Source organism: Mesoplodon mirus, assembly GCF_964341445.2.
Source record: "Mesoplodon mirus genome assembly, contig: HAP1_SCAFFOLD_752, whole genome shotgun sequence".
NCBI lineage: Eukaryota > Metazoa > Chordata > Mammalia > Artiodactyla > Ziphiidae > Mesoplodon > Mesoplodon mirus.
In genome coordinates, this window is record NW_028295281.1 from 178,239 (window position 1) to 197,109 (window position 18,871).

The window sequence follows — 18,871 nt, forward strand, 5'->3', positions numbered from 1 at the left end:
GGAGGAGAAAGAGTATGAGGAAAGAGCAGAGCCAGGCAGCCCATCAGGGCCACCTGCCGTCGAGGAGAGACCCAGCGCCAAGACAGCGGACTGGATGCTGACCATGGAGACCGGCTTCAGGTGCATGGCCTGCTGCCGGGTCTTCCCCACCTTGGAGATCCTCCAGCAGCACGTGAATTTCGGCGTCCTGTAGGGCTTCAGCTGCCGTGTCTTTCATCTCAACATGGCCCAGTGGATGGGCAATGTGGAATCCGAGAGCATCCCTGAGGAGGAGGACGAGGAGGAGAAGGAAGAGAAGGAGGAGGAGGAGGAGGAGGAGGAGGATGAAGAGAAGCAAGAAGAAAAGGAGAATGAGGGAGAGCAGCCCACGGGGGAAGGCCCCAGCCCAAAGAGACCCCGCAGGCAGGGTCTTTTCTCTCCTTTGAGTTCCAAACAGCAACTGAGATTCATGGGACAGAAGATCCTGGAAGACGGTGTGGCCGTCCCTTGGAAGAGGTAAGGCTTGAGGCTGGCAGTCTTCTGAGCCTATGTCACGAGGGCCCAGAGGAGTCTAAGGGAAGGGGCCGCACACATGTGCTGGTTGACCTAATGGCTCTGCAGTTGCATCAAATGGGACACACCCAGCACTAACAAAGGCATTGACCTCTGTTGACGTAAACAAGAAGGTGGAGCCTTTTCCTAGGAGTTTTCTCAGGGTCTGCACGATGGACCTCAACTCTTAGAGGACGTACTGCCAGCAGCTCCTTCTCGGCAGAGAGAGCCAGGAGTGGTCTCAAGAGAGGACAGGGGCCCTTGCAGGACCAGAACTTTGAGGTCTGAGAGCCTTGGGCCTGAGCCGAGATCTCACCCTTTCCACTGTACCTAGCCTTCTGTGACAAAGGGGAATAGGAAAGAGAGTCAGGTGGAAATGAGGTCCCCCGGGATATGGAAATGTTCCAGAACCTTCGTTGCGTGGTAGTTGATCTGGAGCCAAGCTCACTGTGGTGTGTGTGGCTCTGAGCATTAAGGCAATGCTGGAGGGTAACCCTGACCAGCAGAGCTTGGAGTGCTTCTTGTCTCTTCCTGTTCTACCTCATTTGCTTTATCCCTTCCAGGGAGAAGAAAGGACCCTCGGGAGAGTAGCAGACAGAATGCCATGGTCTGAAGGAGGATGCAGGGACCGGCACTCAGTCTAACAACATATGACAATAGGAACGTCCTATGCAATAAAGGGCATTTTCCAAACCTTTCCTGGAGCTTTGATTTAATGACATTTTTCTATCTATGCATCTATCTGTCAGCTACATCTGTATCTTTCAAGGTTTGTGAACAAGCTTTCACATAAGCGCTTGAGACGTCCGCCTGCATTTTCCAGAAGGAGGTCAGGGAATTGCTGGGGACTTCTCACAAATAGGGAATGGCAACAACCCCTGCCACACAGACTCTGCGCGTGGCCCTCCTGACTTCCTCCCACTCTCTCTGAATTTCCCGAGGTCTGAGATGAGGGTGCTGGCTGGAGGCAATGATCACGTGCAGGCTGAATCTTCTCCAGATTTTGATTCTCTTCCTGGGCCTATCGTCCTCAAGCACAGTCTCCATGTCCCTGGCCACACTGATCTCTCTCCTTCAGTCCTTCCCTCCCTCCCTCTCCTGCCTCCCAGTGCAGAGAATACTTTTTTGCATTTGAGACGACATTTATTTTTTGTTCACAGAATTCTCACCTGTTCTACTGTGGCCTCTGTTTTGAACATTCCAAACCTGAGAATTTTCTTTTTTTCTCCCTCATTTCTGATGAGTCTTTACCTTCCTAATGCAGTGAACTCACAGTGCCTAGCTGACTGGATGAGGAAAAAAATCCAGGGAGCAAAGAGACATAAAAAAAGAATATATCAGTTAATTTTTCATAGTGTTATCCAACTACATATTTTTAAAATTTTGGAACAATATTAGGAATCTTCTCTTTATAAAAATCTGAATTATTGGGCCTCCCTGGTGGAGCAGGGGTTAAGAATATGCCTGGGAATACAGGGGACATGGGTTCGAGCCCTGGTGTGGGAAGATCCAACGTGCCATGGAGTAACAAACCTCACGCGCCACAACTACTGAGCCTGCGCTCTAGAGCCCGTGTGCCACATCTACCGAGCCCACGTGCCACAACTACGGAAGCCTGCATGCCTAGAGCCCATGCTCCGCAACAAGAGAAGCCACTGCAATGAGAAGCCCGTGCACCACAGCCAAGAGGAGCCCCCGCTCACTGCAACTATAGAACGCCCGCTAGCAGCAACAAGACCCAATGCAGCCCAAAATAAATTAATTAATTTAAAAAAATTGAATTAGTTTCAAGGGTACAATGTATAAAAGTACAATAAAAGCCCCCCTTCATAACCCCCCAACCCCACTCTCAAGATGGAATAGATATGCTGTGATACAATTTATAGTCGTAGTACTACTACTCCTCCCACCACATCCGAAATCCTCTGAGCCAGGTGCAGCAGCTTCCTTTCACAATGCTAGGACCCGCCACAAGACAGATGATAATCCCTTTGGACATTTCAAGGAGCGGCACGAGGGGAACAGTACCTGGGAAATGCCACTGACAGCTCAGAATATCCATGGCATTTCTAGAGCCTCGGCACTGCTCTCGCTCTGGGAATGAAGGTCCAAAAAGCACATCAGAGAATGTTCATAGTTGTAAACAAGCTCCACCTTTGAAACACAATCTACATAGAAACACATATACAAGCCTGCACAATGGATGAAGCCAAGGTCTCCTCCATGATTTCGTTCTGACCACCTTATTGTCTCCTCAACCATAAAAGGTGAACTTGAAACTCAGGACCTTGCCTTGTCGCCAGAAACATCCAAGCTTGGATCAGTCTTTCTAAGACCAGATACTTGCTCTCTGAACTATTAGAGACTTGTCACATACACACAGGTAGAACAGGATTATTTCTATCTACCTGGGGACCTGGAGTCTTTCACATTGCTCCTGTTAAAACTCTCACAACAACAAAACTTTACCTACAAAGGGTTCAAGCTATGACACTCCCAATTTCCACAAACCTCCTCAGCTCTTGTGAGTCACATGCAGCCAATTCCAGGAATTGGAAACATGGTTGTGAGGATGAAACTGACTTTGGGGCTCCCCTTGGATATGGTCTTCCAGACTTACCAAAAGGCCATTAAGAGGAAGGTTTACCCCACCTCAGGGAAACCCGAGGCAGTACTTGCAGTCAAGGGCTGGCCATGGCTTCTGAGCTACATCCAAAAAGAATTTCATACTGTACCTGGATCTGCTGAAGCCATTTCTGACTGTCCGAGAGCCAGCATGTACCGCTCCTCAACTGCCTCCATTGTGGATCATCAGTAGGGCTGTCAGATTTAGTAAATAAAAGTACAGGATACCCAGTTAAACTTGAACTTCACATGAATAATAAGTTATTATTTTTAGTATAAGTAGATCCTATGAACTATTTGGGGCATACTTATCTTAAAAATATACTTGTTGTTTTTCTGACATTCATATTTAACTAAACAGCCTATATTTTATCTGTCAACCCTACCCTTCAGAAATGATGGAGGCTCATAGAGATCCAGGAGACGCCTCAGCGCCTCCTCAGCTTTTATTTATACATCCTGGACAGCGAGCACGCACCTTCCACTCCCAGTCATTGGCTAGAATGGAGGATATTCTCTGTTTTAGAGCTTTTTCTACTTGTCATTGTTGTTATCTTCCTTATTTTAAAGAGATGTTTATTTTCTCCCAAACTTAATAGCTCATCCAAAAGTATTTCAAAGTTCATTAGACAAGGGAAAAACAACATGGTTCTGAAAAGTGAAGGAAACCGCCTGGTGTTTAGTCAAGAAGTAGTAGGGAGATTGAAAAAGCCAAACTTAATAAGCAAATCTCTCCAAGGGTATTTTCAGAGCTTGATACCCTCCCACACCCTGAAAATATTATTACATCAAGAATGTAGAACTGCTAACCAAATGTAAGGCTCCCATATGATTCTATCAAACTGAGGATGCTTCTTTACTAAGCAGTGAGCACACTTGCTGCCCCAGGGACCTTGGCAGTGGCAACGTAGGGCTCTTCCCTTTGGGATGGAAACAGCAAGTTTTCCTGCGGTCTACACACTGGCCCCAAAAATACTACACTCCCAATACTTGTCAACTTTAAGTATTTTTCTACATATCTCCATTTTTCTGTTACTATTTGGACTACATCCTAGACTTGACACTACGTAAATTGCATTCAAGAAACTATTTTTAAAAGTTGGTAGGAAACCTTAAATCTATAGCTTGCAGTCCCTGGCTTACTTTCATCCAGGTGCATAAGGGTTTTCAAAAGTAGTCAGGTTAGTTACCCCATATCACAGCCCCACGCTTGTGTCACAGATATAAAAATGGAACATGATATTTAAGGTTTTAGTTGCCAAATCATCAAGCCTCCCAGACAGAGGCAATAGAGCACAATGATTACAGAGGCATGGATTTTGATTTGCTCCAGTGTCTTGGGCAAGTCACTTGGCCTCTGTATTTATTTGTACTTATCTGCACTTATCTGTCACTTGGGGGTCATAATTGTACCTGGTCCATGGGTAGGTTGTACAAATGATCTGTAAAGTAGTTACAAGAAACAGACACAGAGTAAGCACTCCACAGACATTGGCTATTAGCTATTGGAAATAGTTCTCCGTGACACAGATGACTTTATCAGTGGATGACTCGGTGGGAGACAGTGAATCACAGAATCACAGCATGTTGAAAGTGACCTAGTTCACACTGTTATGTGAAAAGAAGAAAAGTGTGCATGGGTAGAAAATGTCTGAAACTTTACCTAACAAATAGTTCATCATGTTAGCATGGAGGATTAGAATAAATCAGGAAAGGAGGAAGGAAAAACTTGAGTGTCATTCAATTTCTCTATCATTTGTGTTTCTACACTGAGACTCTGAATACACTGGAAGTGCAATTTTTTTTAATGTGGCGGGAGAAAGGTTTTCAAGTTTTCCTGATCCATCCGTATTATTATCTCAGAATTGCTGGCGGTTCTTGCCATCTTCGGATCTACACCCATGTGAGTCAGTGGGCCATTCTGGTCGGAGGAGATAATAGAGCAGAAGTGAAGTGAGAGGAAAGGAGAGAAAAGATTTTCTCTTTTCTCTTCAAAGAGGAAAGGTCTTTGGAATGGGAACAACTCAAACCAAACTTTGGGGAAAGGATGTGATGGAAAATGAGACAAACATCCTACCCCTGTGAGGAGAAGGATTCCCTGGGCTGGATGGAGGGAGGTCACAGGTGGCTGGACAAGGAAACCAACTAGGGAGAAACACACACAAGTGCAGGGCAAACACCCTGAGGCCACTCAGCCTGACTCCATGCAAACATGTTTCCAGCAGACAGCCCTTCATCTGTGGCTCCCCAGCAAGACAGGTACCTCGGGGGTGCCAACTCATTCTGAGTCCGTTATGCCTGGTCATTCATAAACCGCTGTCTAACGTGTGAGGAATAAACTCTCAATATTTATGAGGAAACTGGGGAAGGAGATTGAAAGGTTACTTAAACGGAAAAAAAAAAGAAGTTCAGGAAGGCAGGATGGTAGAGAGACAAGAAAAAGACCTTAAAAGATAGAAAGGATTTGCCAAAGAAGAGAAAGAAATAGAAATGATTTCGAATGGGTTAACCTGCAGCTAGGAAGTTAAGGAAGATCATTGATGGGTGAAGACTATGGAATAAAGTGAATAAAATTTATCAGAAGTTGCTGAGACTATGGTAAGCAGCATGATTATCAAATTATGAATTGGCTGCAATGGTATTCTAGGGGGACACTAGGAAGGGGAAGCAAATGTTCATGAGATGACAGTGGCAGGTGGAAAGTTGTTTCAGGGGAAGATCAGTCTTGCAGAGGGTGTATCAGAGGAGGGCAAGTGTGAGCAAGCAAGGAAATACTAAGTGTATATGGTTCCTTCACTGAGTGCACCCAGCCCCGCGGTCAGCCTTGAGAACAAGCAGGACTTCAGGTACTGGAGCTACATTTCAGTCATCAAGACTTGAGAAGACACCCTTAACTCAGGTCTTCTCTTCAAACTCCATCTTTCCTTCTTGACCTTCATTTGGCCTCTTCCCTTACCCTCAAGCTGTGGACGGAGGCCACAGAGCAACATGGGTCACTAGTGTCCTCCATCCCCTGGAGACTGTGGTTCACATCAGTGGAGTACCAAAGGCAATAACCAAGTAACAGACACAAGAGTGTATGAAGAAGAAGAGATTCTGATAAGGCTTCCTGTGACAGTGTGGGCCAAGTCGGCTCTATATGGCTGGTATCACGTGAATTATGAGCAGCCTTAGGGGAGAAGTCCTCAGAAGGCAGAGCCTGGCTCTCTAGAGGCTCTGCGTGCTCACAGCCCACTCCAAGACCTCAGTTACAGCTTCGGCCCCCAATATCTCTCCCTCTGCCTGCTCACAGTTTTTGAAGTCTTCTTTCCTCCACATTTCTCTTGAGAGGTGGAGGAGGAAGATGAGCTTCAGGCCAGCTCAGACTCCCCTGGGATCCCAGCAGGATGCCTATCATTAACCTCCCACCTTCTAGGAAGCTCCTAAGATCTTCACATTTGGGGCAGTTCTCATTTCAGCTGTGCTTCAAATTGCTGGCTGGAGACGGCCTGTTGGAAGGTGGCTAAAAGCAAGTAGCAATCCTTCGGGCAGCCTGGCCCTTCTCGACTGTCAGACATCTTCAGGGATATTCTAGGAAATGTTGTTTGTTCTAGAGAAGGGAGGGAAACAATCCAATTGTCCAATAATGCTTGAATGGAAAATAAATGATGCTATATGCATGTGATCAAATAATATCAAACAGTCAAAAATCAAAGACCTAGATCTATATGGATTCACGTGGATAAATCTTGAAAACATAATATTGATTGAAAGAAAATAAGATAAAGAATGTTAGATTGTGATAACAGGTATGTAAGTATTTAAATATTTAAATCAATTCAACATGTTGCTTCTATACATAGAGATGCAAGAAAATAAACTTTATCCAAAGAACACATTATTTACATTTAATATGCTCATTTATCTAGGAGACCCAAAAGAACCCACAGATAAACTAGCAGGAACTAATAAGACGGTTCAACAAGGCACACACATACAAGATCAATAAATGTTAAAAGTCAATCAGGCTCCTCTACACTGGCGATAACAAATTAGAAACTGTAAAAGAAAAATAAGAAAAAAAGAAGATCTAAAAATTGTCACAAGAGTGATATAAATTATTTAGAGCTAAGCATACGTAGAAGGCAATATAACTAACAAACCGAGTACGAACAGATAAACTCCGCCCAACCCAAGGTTAGGAAAAGACTGTTGTTACTTTATGAGAACAGACCCTCTTCTTAAGGAGCAGATCAGTAAGTGAGATTGAATCAAAGAAACACAGCATTTGAAAAGTCAGCTAGTCCAAGCCTCTTGATCGCACATACAGAAGCTGAAGCTCAGATAGGTTGAGTTACTTGGTAAAGGGCCCAATGTCCTGACTCAAGGACTAGCATTTTTCACTCAGTCGCAAGACACAATCAAATGCAGTACCTTGGAAAGAGATGGGGAAAAAATGAAGCAATCAATTATATAGTTCCTCATCTTTAAGTACAGAAATAGCCGTGACAAAATTACACGTATTGAGGGAAAATTGAAGTGCAGAGTTTAAAATGTCAATAATCCACAGGGAAACTGGAGACCATTTAAAATATTCATATTAAATCTCTCTAGTAAAGACATTAAAAGATCTCCAATCAAAATGTGAATTTTATAATAGACATGGTATGATACAATTTATAATAGATATGGTATGAACCTTTCCCTTTCACGGGAAAGCTTCGGCTGGGAAAAAGGAATTGTTCTTGAAAATGGGGCCTGTGCTACTGCAGACACTGTGCTCAACCTAGGTCCACCGAATGCTCTGATGTCATCACTGAGGTCACAGAATTCCACTGTGTGCCTGGCAACCTTGCAAACATAACAGCCCTGGTGAGCACTAGGCAGTACTGCTGGTTCACTAAGTGGTACAAGTTTTTCAGCCATTTAGGAGACTTGACTATTTTTATTTGTATTGAATCATTTCAACGGATTGCCCAAGAGCCAAGAAGGGCCAACCTGTAGGGAAGAGGAGGAGTTGGACATCTCTTGAGGCATCTTCTCAGGGAGACTACTAGTTGGTACGATGGAACGGCGACAAAAGAGGAAACATCTGGAAAATGAAGAGTCCCAGGAAACTGCCGAGAACGGAGGAGGTATGTGGGGGGCAAATTGGCTGGGGCACATGGGTTTCTGCCAAACTGAAGCTTCTCTAGGAAGCGGGGGACTGAGAACGTGTCACCTGTGAAGCAGGGAGCGAGAGACCTTGTCTCACTGATGCTGCCGTATCTATCCGGAGGGTCGCTGTGGTGTGAGACGGCACAGAACGGCCAGATGCCCCCTGGGAGATGGGAGGTCAGCTCCGCTGGTCTGAGGACTCTCTCCTGGGGCAGCCGGGCCTGGAGCTTTGTCGGACTCACAGCAGGCTGCATCCTGCTTGCACAGACCTAGAGGTGCAGCTTTTCTCAGTCCCCGATTTCTCTCTTATTCTCTTGGATCTTTCCCTGGGGTCATGAGGTGGGGGATGTGAAGGATGCAAGGATGCTGAGAGAGACCCATGAGTTGCTTGGCCTCTTTTACCAAAGTGGAAAGAGAAGCCCCATGAGTTGAAGGCCCTGTTGAAAAATATCTTGACAAGTGGAATGCACTTTGAAAGAAGATTGTTTGTCTAGGAATGGTGTCATATTGAAAGCAAGGAGGATTTATTCCTTCAACAGGAAGAATTTCCCAAAGGAGATCAAGGGAAGGGAAGGGTTTTCCAGAGACTGAGACCGCGTGAGCAGGGGTGAGAAATGTCCTCAGGGTCCTGTGGGGAGCTCAGAGAGCCACGGGCCATGTGGTGCCTGCGTGCATTAAATGTAGGCGAGTAGCTTGCCCTGGGAGAGGGGTGGTCACCCCAGAGCTCCAGCTAGAGGCCTCTGCCCCAGATTAGAGCCCAGTAGCTCCTACCAGGCCCAGGGCCCTGGAGACTGTAGGATGGGCCCTGGGAGTGGAGCTCTAGACAGCAGGCAGATTTCCAGGCAGTGGTTGGGACAGGCTGGGGAAGGCAATGACTGCGCCTGACCATTCAGAATATTTTGCTCTATGTTCCTGTGTGTGTGTGTGTGTGTGTGAGTGTGTGTGTGTGTGTGTGTGTGTGTGTGTGGTAGTGCAGAGAAGGGCGAGATGAATGGGGTTAGAGTGCTTACCAGATATAAAGTCTGCGTGGTAAAGTTCTTGTCACCCTGCCTGGACCTGGCTGACACTCGGTGTACGTAAGAGTGTATACAGAATTCTTGTTAGGGGTGTTTTATGAGACAGTAACTCATACACCCATGTACACTCTGATACAGCAAAAGTATCACACACCCCACATATAACTTCCTTAGTAAACCACACACAGCACATGGAGGTATATACACGGATCCCTCCTGTACTACGTTCTCATACAACCCACCTGTATCACAATCCTCTCCTCCAACACCAAACGCTGGAGATGAGATATGTATATAGACACACACACTATATATATAGGACACACACACACACACACACACACACACACTATATATACATGTATCTCCTCAACCCTTGCACAAACACAGCTAACTTCAGCCATCTCTAAATACCTCTATAAGAACCAGTCACGTGTCATACACACCACACTTGTAACACATTCTTGAGTAATGCCAGACCCGCTTTGTACAAACCACAGTAAACCACAGTCTCAGTAACCCATGTCAGGATTGCCAGAGAAAATATGGGCTATCCAGTTCAATTTGAATTCCAGATAAACAACAAGTAATTTTTCAGTATCCGTATGTCCCACATATTTTATGGGCCCTACTTACACTAAAACTAAGTCAGGCCAAATACTGCATGGGAATACTTACACTAAAAAATTATTCTGGGTTTATCTGAAACTGAAATTTAACTGGGTGCCTTGTATTCTTGTTCGCTAAGTCTGGCAACCCTTATATACTTACCACCAGCTGATGTATTATCTATTTATTGTAGTTTTGTTTAGCGTGTGTCTTCCCCTACTAGAATGTGCAGCGTTACCAAAGACTACAACAATGGAAGAGTGCCGGATACACAGGAGTAGCTGCTTACTGAATCTTGGTGAATGAATGAATGAACACGCACCATAAATACAAGCCACACCATGTAATGAGGAAAAGTTACATGCCCCAGAATTCCTGACTTGTGAACAGAAACCATGCACACAAAGGCCACAGACACAGATAGACACGTCTGCACTGTGCTCCCCATGCCAACCCCACACTTATCACAGCCTTAACTGATACACATCACTCACTCTTCCCACACACTCACAGTCACCACCGAGGCCTACATTACCAACTAGACAGTGAGAGAATAAGTATTGATTGGAATTAAATCCTGGAGGATCCACTGGGAACCACACTCTCAACTGTGTGTATTCACTGCACCTGAAACGTGTCACACACTCAGTAAATATCTGTGGACAGAGGACTGATGAACCCACCCTGAGCCTTTCATTCCTCCCTCAGGAATCTCGAAGTCACAAGAGGATCCCCCTCGGCTTGGATCCACTGTGGTGGCCCAAGGCTGCAGCCCAGGGGCAGGGGAGGTCTCCACTGCCTCTAAAAACTTCTTCTGTACTTCTACACTGTGCAAGCTCAGCTACGCTGGTAAGGGCGCGGGGCTCCTCAGGTGAGGGGGTGCTTGGCTGTGAGGCAGGAGGCACACAGATCCCAGGGAGGCTGAGAGGAAATCCAGGGTCATCAGAGGTGATGAGGGCTCTGTGGAGGAGACTGGGCAGGATGCCGGCGCTGTTCCGAGGGCATGGATGCCAGCTGAAACTGGGTGTCTGTGTGTGAATACTGCTACTACCATGGTGGGGAAGTCAAGGAGCAGGGGCCGGAAAGGTCTGGGCTTGAGGTGGAGGGAAGAGGGACCAGATTAAGCATCTTCAGAGGAAAATGTAGGCTTTGTCTTTGCCTTTGCTTCCAGAGAAGGACAGAGTTCTGCATCATACACCTCCAGCCTGAGAGCAGGACCATCCAGCTCAGGTGCACACAGCTCACACATACACGCGCCCTCCAGGCACAGCCCTTCTCAGTGCACATCAACCCCAAGCACGTGCTCCACAGTACTCTCCTGCACCACAGCCCCATTCCACAAGGAATGCACCACCGATATTCCCAAACTCACACTCCTCGTCGTACACGCATCCAGCTGCATCCCTCACATACTACAGCCCTCACCACCATACTCCACACCCCTGTATACAGACACCGCTCCAGTATCCCCCCCCACGCACATGAAAAGCCCACAGATGACACCAGATACACCACTCCGTCCTACGGCCAACAGACACCAAGCTCACGACATAGCTATGTCGTGCCAATGTCCCTCTCTCGTCTACCACACCTGCTCCCTCAGCTTCCGGCATGGCCCATGCATGTTATTATGATTTTCATTTCCTTTTTCAGGAATCCGGAGATTTCATCGAGACACTGCCCAGCCTAGACCAACCCTAGCCCAGGATCAGGAACAAGGAGAGACCGCTTCCCCATCACACTGTGTCTCCTCCTCACCCTCTTCACCCTGTAAGAACTATCTGCACCCAGACAAAGAGGAAAGGGGCATGAAAATATACTACATGCAGGTACAAGTGAACAAGGGTGTCACTGTCTCCTGGAAGACAAAGAAACCCTTGGAGTTGCCTGAAAAGCAGCTGAGGATAGAAGAAGTGACCCTTCCTGAGGATGTGTGTGCAGTAGCCACTGACCCCTCTTCTGATGTGTCCACCGAAAGCCTCCTGTCTGACAGTGAGCCCACTGGGGAGGAGAAAGAGTATGAGGAAAGAGCAGAGCCAGGCAGCCCATCAGGGCCACCTGCCGTCGAGGAGAGACCCAGCGCCAAGACAGCGGACTGGATGCTGACCATGGAGACCGGCTTCAGGTGCATGGCCTGCTGCCGGGTCTTCCCCACCTTGGAGATCCTCCAGCAGCACGTGAAGTTCGGCGTCCTGTAGGGCTTCAGCTGCCGTGTCTTTCATCTCAACATGGCCCAGTGGATGGGCAATGTGGAATCCGAGAGCACCCCTGAGGAGGAGGAGGAGGAGGAGGAGGAGGAAGAGAAGCAAGAAGAAAAGGAGTATGAGGGAGAGCAGCCCACGGGCGAAGGCCCCAGCCCAAAGAGACCCCGCAGGCAGGGTCTTTTCTCTCCTTTGAGTTCCAAACAGCAACTGAGATTCATGGGACAGAAGATCCTGGAAGACGGTGTGGCCGTCCCTTGGAAGAGGTAAGGCTTGAGGCTGGCAGTCTTCTGAGCCTATGTCACGAGGGCCCAGAGGAGTCTAAGGGAAGGGGCCGCACACATGTGCTGGTTTACCTAATGGCTCTGCAGTTGCATCAAATGGGACACACCCAGCCCTAACAAAGGCATTGACATCTGTTGACGTAAACAAGAAGGTGGAGCCTTTTCCTAGGAGTTTTCTCAGGGTCTGCACGATGGACCTCAACTCTTAGAGGACGTACTGCCAGCAGCTCCTTCTCGGCAGAGAGAGCCAGGAGTGGTCTCAAGAGAGGACAGGGGCCCTTGCAGGACCAGAACTTTGAGGTCTGAGAGCCTTGGGCCTGAGCCGAGATCTCACCCTGACCACTGGACCTAGCCTTCTGTGACAAAGGGGAATAGGAAAGAGAGTCACGTGGAAATGAGGTCCCCTGAGATATGGAAAAGTTCCAGAACCTTCGTGGCGTGGTAGTTGATCTGGAGCCAAGCTCACTGTGGTGTGTGTGGCTCTGAGCATTAAGGCAATGCTGGAGGGTAACCCTGACCAGCAGAGCTTGGAGTGCTTCTTGTCTCTTCCTGTTCTACCTCATTTGCTTTATCCCTTCCAGGGAGAAGAAAGGACCCTCGGGAGAGTAGCAGACAGAATGCCGTGGTCTGAAGGAGGATGAAGGGACCGGCACTCAGTCTAACATCATATGACAATAGAAGCGTCCTATGCAATAAAGGGCATTTTCCAAACCTTTCCTGGAGCTTTGATTTAATGACATTTTTCTATCTATGCATCTATCTGTCAGCTACATCTGTATCTTTCAAGGTTTGTGAACAAGCTTTCACATAAGCACTAGAGACGTCCGCCTGCATTTTCCAGAAGAGGCCTGCAAATTGCTGGGGACTCCTCACAAATAGGGAACGGCCAAAACCCCTGCCACACAGACTCTGCGTGTGGCCCTCCTGACGTTCTCCCAATGTCTCTCTCTGAATTTCCCAACGTCTGAGATGAGGGTGCTGGCTGGAGGCAATGATCACGTGCAGGCTGAACCTTCTCCAGATTCTGATTCTCTGATTCTCTGATTCTGATTGGGCATATCGTCCTCAAGCACAGTCTCCATGTCCCTGGCCACACTGATCTCTCTCCTTCAGTCCTTCCCTCCCTCCCTTTCCTGCCTCCCAGTAGAGATAATACTTTTTTGCATTTGAGACGACATTTATTTTTTGTTCACAGAATTCTCACCTGTTCTACTGTGGCCTCCGTTGTGAACATTCCAAAGCTGAGAATTTTCTTTTTTTCTCCCTCATTTCTGCTGAGTCTTTACCTTCCTAATGCAGTGAGCTCACAGTGTCTAGCTGACTGGATGGGGAAAAAAAATCCAGGGAGCAAAGAGAAATAATAAAAGAATATATCAGTTAATTTTTCATAGTGTTATCCACCTACATATTTTTAAAATTTTGGAATAATATTAGGAATCTTCTCTTTATAAAAAACTGAATTATTGGGCTTCCCTGGTGGAGCAGTAGTTAAGAATATGCCTGCGAATGCAGGGGACATGGGTTCGAGCCCACGTCTGGGAAGATCCCACGTGCCACGGATTAACTAAGCCCGCGCGCCACAACTACTGAGCCTGCGCTCTAGAGCCCGTGTGCCACATCAACCAAGCCCACGTGCCACGACTACGGAAGCCTGCGTGCCTAGAGCCCATGCTCCGCAACAAGAGAAGCCACTGCAATGAGAAGCCCGTGCACCACAGCCAAGAGGAGCCCCGGCTCACTGCAACTAGAGAACGCCCGCTAGCAGCAACAAAGACCCAATGCAGCCCAAAATAAATTAATTAATTTTAAAAAATTGAATTAGTTTCAAGGGTACAATGTATAAAAGTACAATAAAAGCCCCCCTTCATAACCCCCCAACCCCACTCTCAAGATGGAATAGATATGCTGTGATATAATTTATAGTCGTAGTACTACTACTCCTCCCACCACATCCGAAATCCTCTGAGCCAGGTGCAGCAGTATCCTTTCACAATGCTAGGACCCGCCACAAGACAGAGGATTATCCCTTTGGACATTTCAAGGAGCGGCACGAGGGGAACAGTACCTGGGAAATGCCACTGACAGCTCAGAATATCCATGGCATTTCTAGAGCCTCGGCACTGCTCTCGCTCTGGGAATGAAGGTCCAAAAAGCACATCGGAGAATGTCCATAGTTGTAAACAAGCTCCACCTTTGAAACACAATCTACATAGAACCACATATACAAGCCTGCACAATGGATGAAGCCAAGGTCTCCTCCATGATTTCCCTTCTGACCACCTTATTGTCTCCTCAACCATAAAAGGTGAACTTGAAACTCAGGACCTTGCCTTGTCGCCAGAAACATCCAAGCTTGGATCAGTCTTTCTAAGACCAGATACTTGCTCTCTGAACTATTAGAGACGTGTCACATACACACAGGTAGAACAGGATTATTTCTATCTACCTGGGGACCTGGAGTCTTTCACATTGTTCCTGTTAAAACTCTCACAACAGCAAAATTTTACCTATAAAGGGTTCAAGCTATGACACTCCCAATTTCCACAAACCTCCTCAGCTCTTGTGAGTCACATGCAGCCAATTCCAGGAATTGGAAACATGGTTGTGAGGATGAAACTGACTTTGGGGCTCCCCTTGGATATGGTCTTCCAGACTTACCAAAAGGCCATTAAGAGGAAGGTTTACCCCACCTCAGGGAAACCCGAGGCAGTACTTGCTGTCAAGGGCTGGCCATGGCTTCTGAGCTACATCCAAAAAGAATTTCATACTGTACCTGGATCTGCTGAAGCCATTTCTGACTGTCCGAGAGCCAGCATGTACCGCTCCTCAACTGCCTCCATTGTGGATCATCAGTAGGGCTGTCAGATTTAGTAAATAAAAGTACAGGATACCCAGTTAAACTTGAACTTCACATGAATAATAAGTTATTATTTTTAGTATAAGTAGATCCTATGAACTATTTGGGGCATACTTATCTTAAAAATATACTTGTTGTTTTTCTGACATTCATATTTAACTAAACAGCCTACATTTTATCTGTCAAACCTACCCTTCAGAAATGATGGAGGCTCATAGAGATCCAGGAGACGCCTCAGCGCCTCCTCAGCTTTTATTTCTGCGTCCTGGACAGCGAGCACGCACCTTCCACTCCCAGTCATTGGCTAGAATGGGGGATATTCTCTGTTTTAGAGCTTTTTCTACTTGTCATTGTTATTATCTTCCTTATTTTAAAGAGATGTTTATTTTTTCCCAAACTTAATAGCTCATCCAAAAGTATTTCAAAGTTCATTAGACAAGGGAAAAACAACATGGTTCTGAAAAGTGAAGGAAACCGCCTGGTGTTTAGTCAAGAAGTAGTAGGGAGATTGAAAAAGCCAAACTTAATAAGCAAATCTCTCCAAGGGTATTTTCAGAGCTTGATACCCTCCCACACCCTGAAAATATTATTACATCAAGAATGTAGAACTGCTAACCAAATGTAAGGCTCCCATATGATTCTATCAAACTGAGGATGCTTCTTTACTAAGCAGTGAGCACACTTGCTGCCCCAGGGACCTTGGCAGTGGCAACGTAGGGCTCTTCCCTTTGGGATGGAAACAGCAAGTTTTCCTGCGGTCTACACACTGGCCCCAAAAATACTACACTCCCAATACTTGTCAACTTTAAGTATTTTTCTACATATCTCCATTTTTCTGTTACTATTTGGACTACATCCTAGACTTGACACTACGTAAATTGCATTCAAGAAACTATTTTTAAAAGTTGGTAGGAAACCTTAAATCTATAGCTTGCAGTCCCTGGCTTACTTTCATCCAGGTGCATAAGGGTTTTCAAAAGTAGTCAGGTTAGTTACCCCATATCACAGCCCCACGCTTGTGTCACAGATATAAAAATGGAACATGATATTTAAGGTTTTAGTTGCCAAATCATCAAGCCTCCCAGACAGAGGCAATAGAGCACAATGATTACAGAGGCATGGATTTTGATTTGCTCCAGTGTCTTGGGCAAGTCACTTGGCCTCTGTATTTATTTGTACTTATCTGCACTTATCTGTCACTTGGGGGTCATAATTGTACCTGGTCCATGGGTAGGTTGTACAAATGATCTGTAAAGTAGTTACAAGAAACAGACACAGAGTAAGCACTCCACAGACATTGGCTATTAGCTATTGGAAATAGTTCTCCGTGACACAGATGACTTTATCAGTGGATGACTCGGTGGGAGACAGTGAATCACAGAATCACAGCATGTTGAAAGTGACCTAGTTCACACTGTTATGTGAAAAGAAGAAAAGTGTGCATGGGTAGAAAATGTCTGAAACTTTACCTAACAAATAGTTCATCATGTTAGCATGGAGGATTAGAATAAATCAGGAAAGGAGGAAGGAAAAACTTGAGTGTCATTCAATTTCTCTATCATTTGTGTTTCTACACTGAGACTCTGAATACACTGGAAGTGCAATTTTTTTTTAATGTGGCGGGAGAAAGGTTTTCAAGTTTTCCTGATCCATCCGTATTATTATCTCAGAATTGCTGGCGGTTCTTGCCATCTTCGGATCTACACCCATGTGAGTCAGTGGGCCATTCTGGACGGAGGAGATAATAGAGCAGAAGTGAAGTGAGAGGAAAGGAGAGAAAAGATTTTCTCTTTTCTCTTCAAAGAGGAAAGGTCTTTGGAATGGGAACAACTCAAACCAAACTTTGGGGAAAGGATGTGATGGAAAATGAGACAAACATCCTACCCCTGTGAGGAGAAGGATTCCCTGGGCTGGATGGAGGGAGGTCACAGGTGGCTGGACAAGGAAACCAACTAGGGAGAAACACACACAAGTGCAGGGCAAACACCCTGAGGCCACTCAGCCTGACTCCATGCAAACATGTTTCCAGCAGACAGCCCTTCATCTGTGGCTCCCCAGCAAGACAGGTACCTCGGGGGTGCCAACTCATTCTGAGTCCGTTATGCCTGGTCATTCATAAACCGCTGTCTAACGTGTGAGGAATAAACTCTCAATATTTATGAGGAAACTGGGGAAGGAGATTGAAAGGTTACTTAAACGGAAAAAAAAAAGAAGTTCAGGAAGGCAGGATGGTAGAGAGACAAGAAAAAGACCTTAAAAGATAGAAAGGATTTGCCAAAGAAGAGAAAGAAATAGAAATGATTTCGAATGGGTTAACCTGCAGCTAGGAAGTTAAGGAAGATCATTGATGGGTGAAGACTATGGAATAAAGTGAATAAAATTTATCAGAAGTTGCTGAGACTATGGTAAGCAGCATGATTATCAAATTATGAATTGGCTGCAATGGTATTCTAGGGGGACACTAGGAAGGGGAAGCAAATGTTCATGAGATGACAGTGGCAGGTGGAAAGTTGTTTCAGGGGAAGATCAGTCTTGCAGAGGGTGTATCAGAGGAGGGCAAGTGTGAGCAAGCAAGGAAATACTAAGTGTATATGGTTCCTTCACTGAGTGCACCCAGCCCCGCGGTCAGCCTTGAGAACAAGCAGGACTTCAGGTACTGGAGCTACATTTCAGTCATCAAGACTTGAGAAGACACCCTTAACTCAGGTCTTCTCTTCAAACTCCATCTTTCCTTCTTGACCTTCATTTGGCCTCTTCCCTTACCCTCAAGCTGTGGACGGAGGCCACAGAGCAACATGGGTCACTAGTGTCCTCCATCCCCTGGAGACTGTGGTTCACATCAGTGGAGTACCAAAGGCAATAACCAAGTAACAGACACAAGAGTGTATGAAGAAGAAGAGATTCTGATAAGGCTTCCTGTGACAGTGTGGGCCAAGTCGGCTCTATATGGCTGGTATCACGTGAATTATGAGCAGCCTTAGGGGAGAAGTCCTCAGAAGGCAGAGCCTGGCTCTCTAGAGGCTCTGCGTGCTCACAGCCCACTCCAAGACCTCAGTTACAGCTTCGGCCCCCAATATCTCTCCCTCTGCCTGCTCACAGTTTTTGAAGTCTTCTTTCCTCCACATTTCTCTTGAGAGGTGGAGGAGGAAGATGAGCTTCAGGCCAGCTCAGACTCCCCTGGGATCCCAGCAGGATGCCTATCATTAACCTCCCACCTTCTAGGAAGCTCCTAAGATCTTCACATTTGGGGCAGTTCTCATTTCAGCTGTGCTTCAAATTGCTGGCTGGAGACGGCCTGTTGGAAGGTGGCTAAAAGCAAGTAGCAATCCTTCGGGCAGCCTGGCCCTTCTCGACTGTCAGACATCTTCAGGGATATTCTAGGAAATGTTGTTTGTTCTAGAGAAGGGAGGGAAACAATCCAATTGTCCAATAATGCTTGAATGGAAAATAAATGATGCTATATGCATGTGATCAAATAATATCAAACAGTCAAAAATCAAAGACCTAGATCTATATGGATTCACGTGGATAAATCTTGAAAACATAATATTGATTGAAAGAAAATAAGATAAAGAATGTTAGATTGTGATAACAGGTATGTAAGTATTTAAA

At 46.1% G+C, this 18,871-nt stretch overlaps 1 long non-coding RNA gene across 5 annotated transcripts in view; it reads right to left on the bottom strand.

Moving 5' to 3' along the window:
- The window catches only part of LOC309797580, a 117,413-nt gene that overhangs the window by 81,422 nt on the left and 17,120 nt on the right, over positions 1–18,871 (bottom strand). For 3 of the 5 annotated variants that reach the window (XR_014292715.1, XR_014292717.1, XR_014292718.1), the window contains 5 exons: positions 15,176–15,260; positions 13,607–13,723; positions 12,073–12,185; positions 3,267–3,351; positions 1,559–1,817 (listed from right to left, as the gene is read on the bottom strand). This is a non-coding gene — a long non-coding RNA (uncharacterized lncRNA). Of the gene's footprint in view, positions 1–1,558; positions 1,818–3,266; positions 3,352–12,024; positions 12,186–13,606; positions 13,724–15,175; positions 15,261–18,871 lie in introns of those variants that run through there. The other 2 variants (XR_014292716.1, XR_014292714.1) reach the window with 2 other exon arrangements.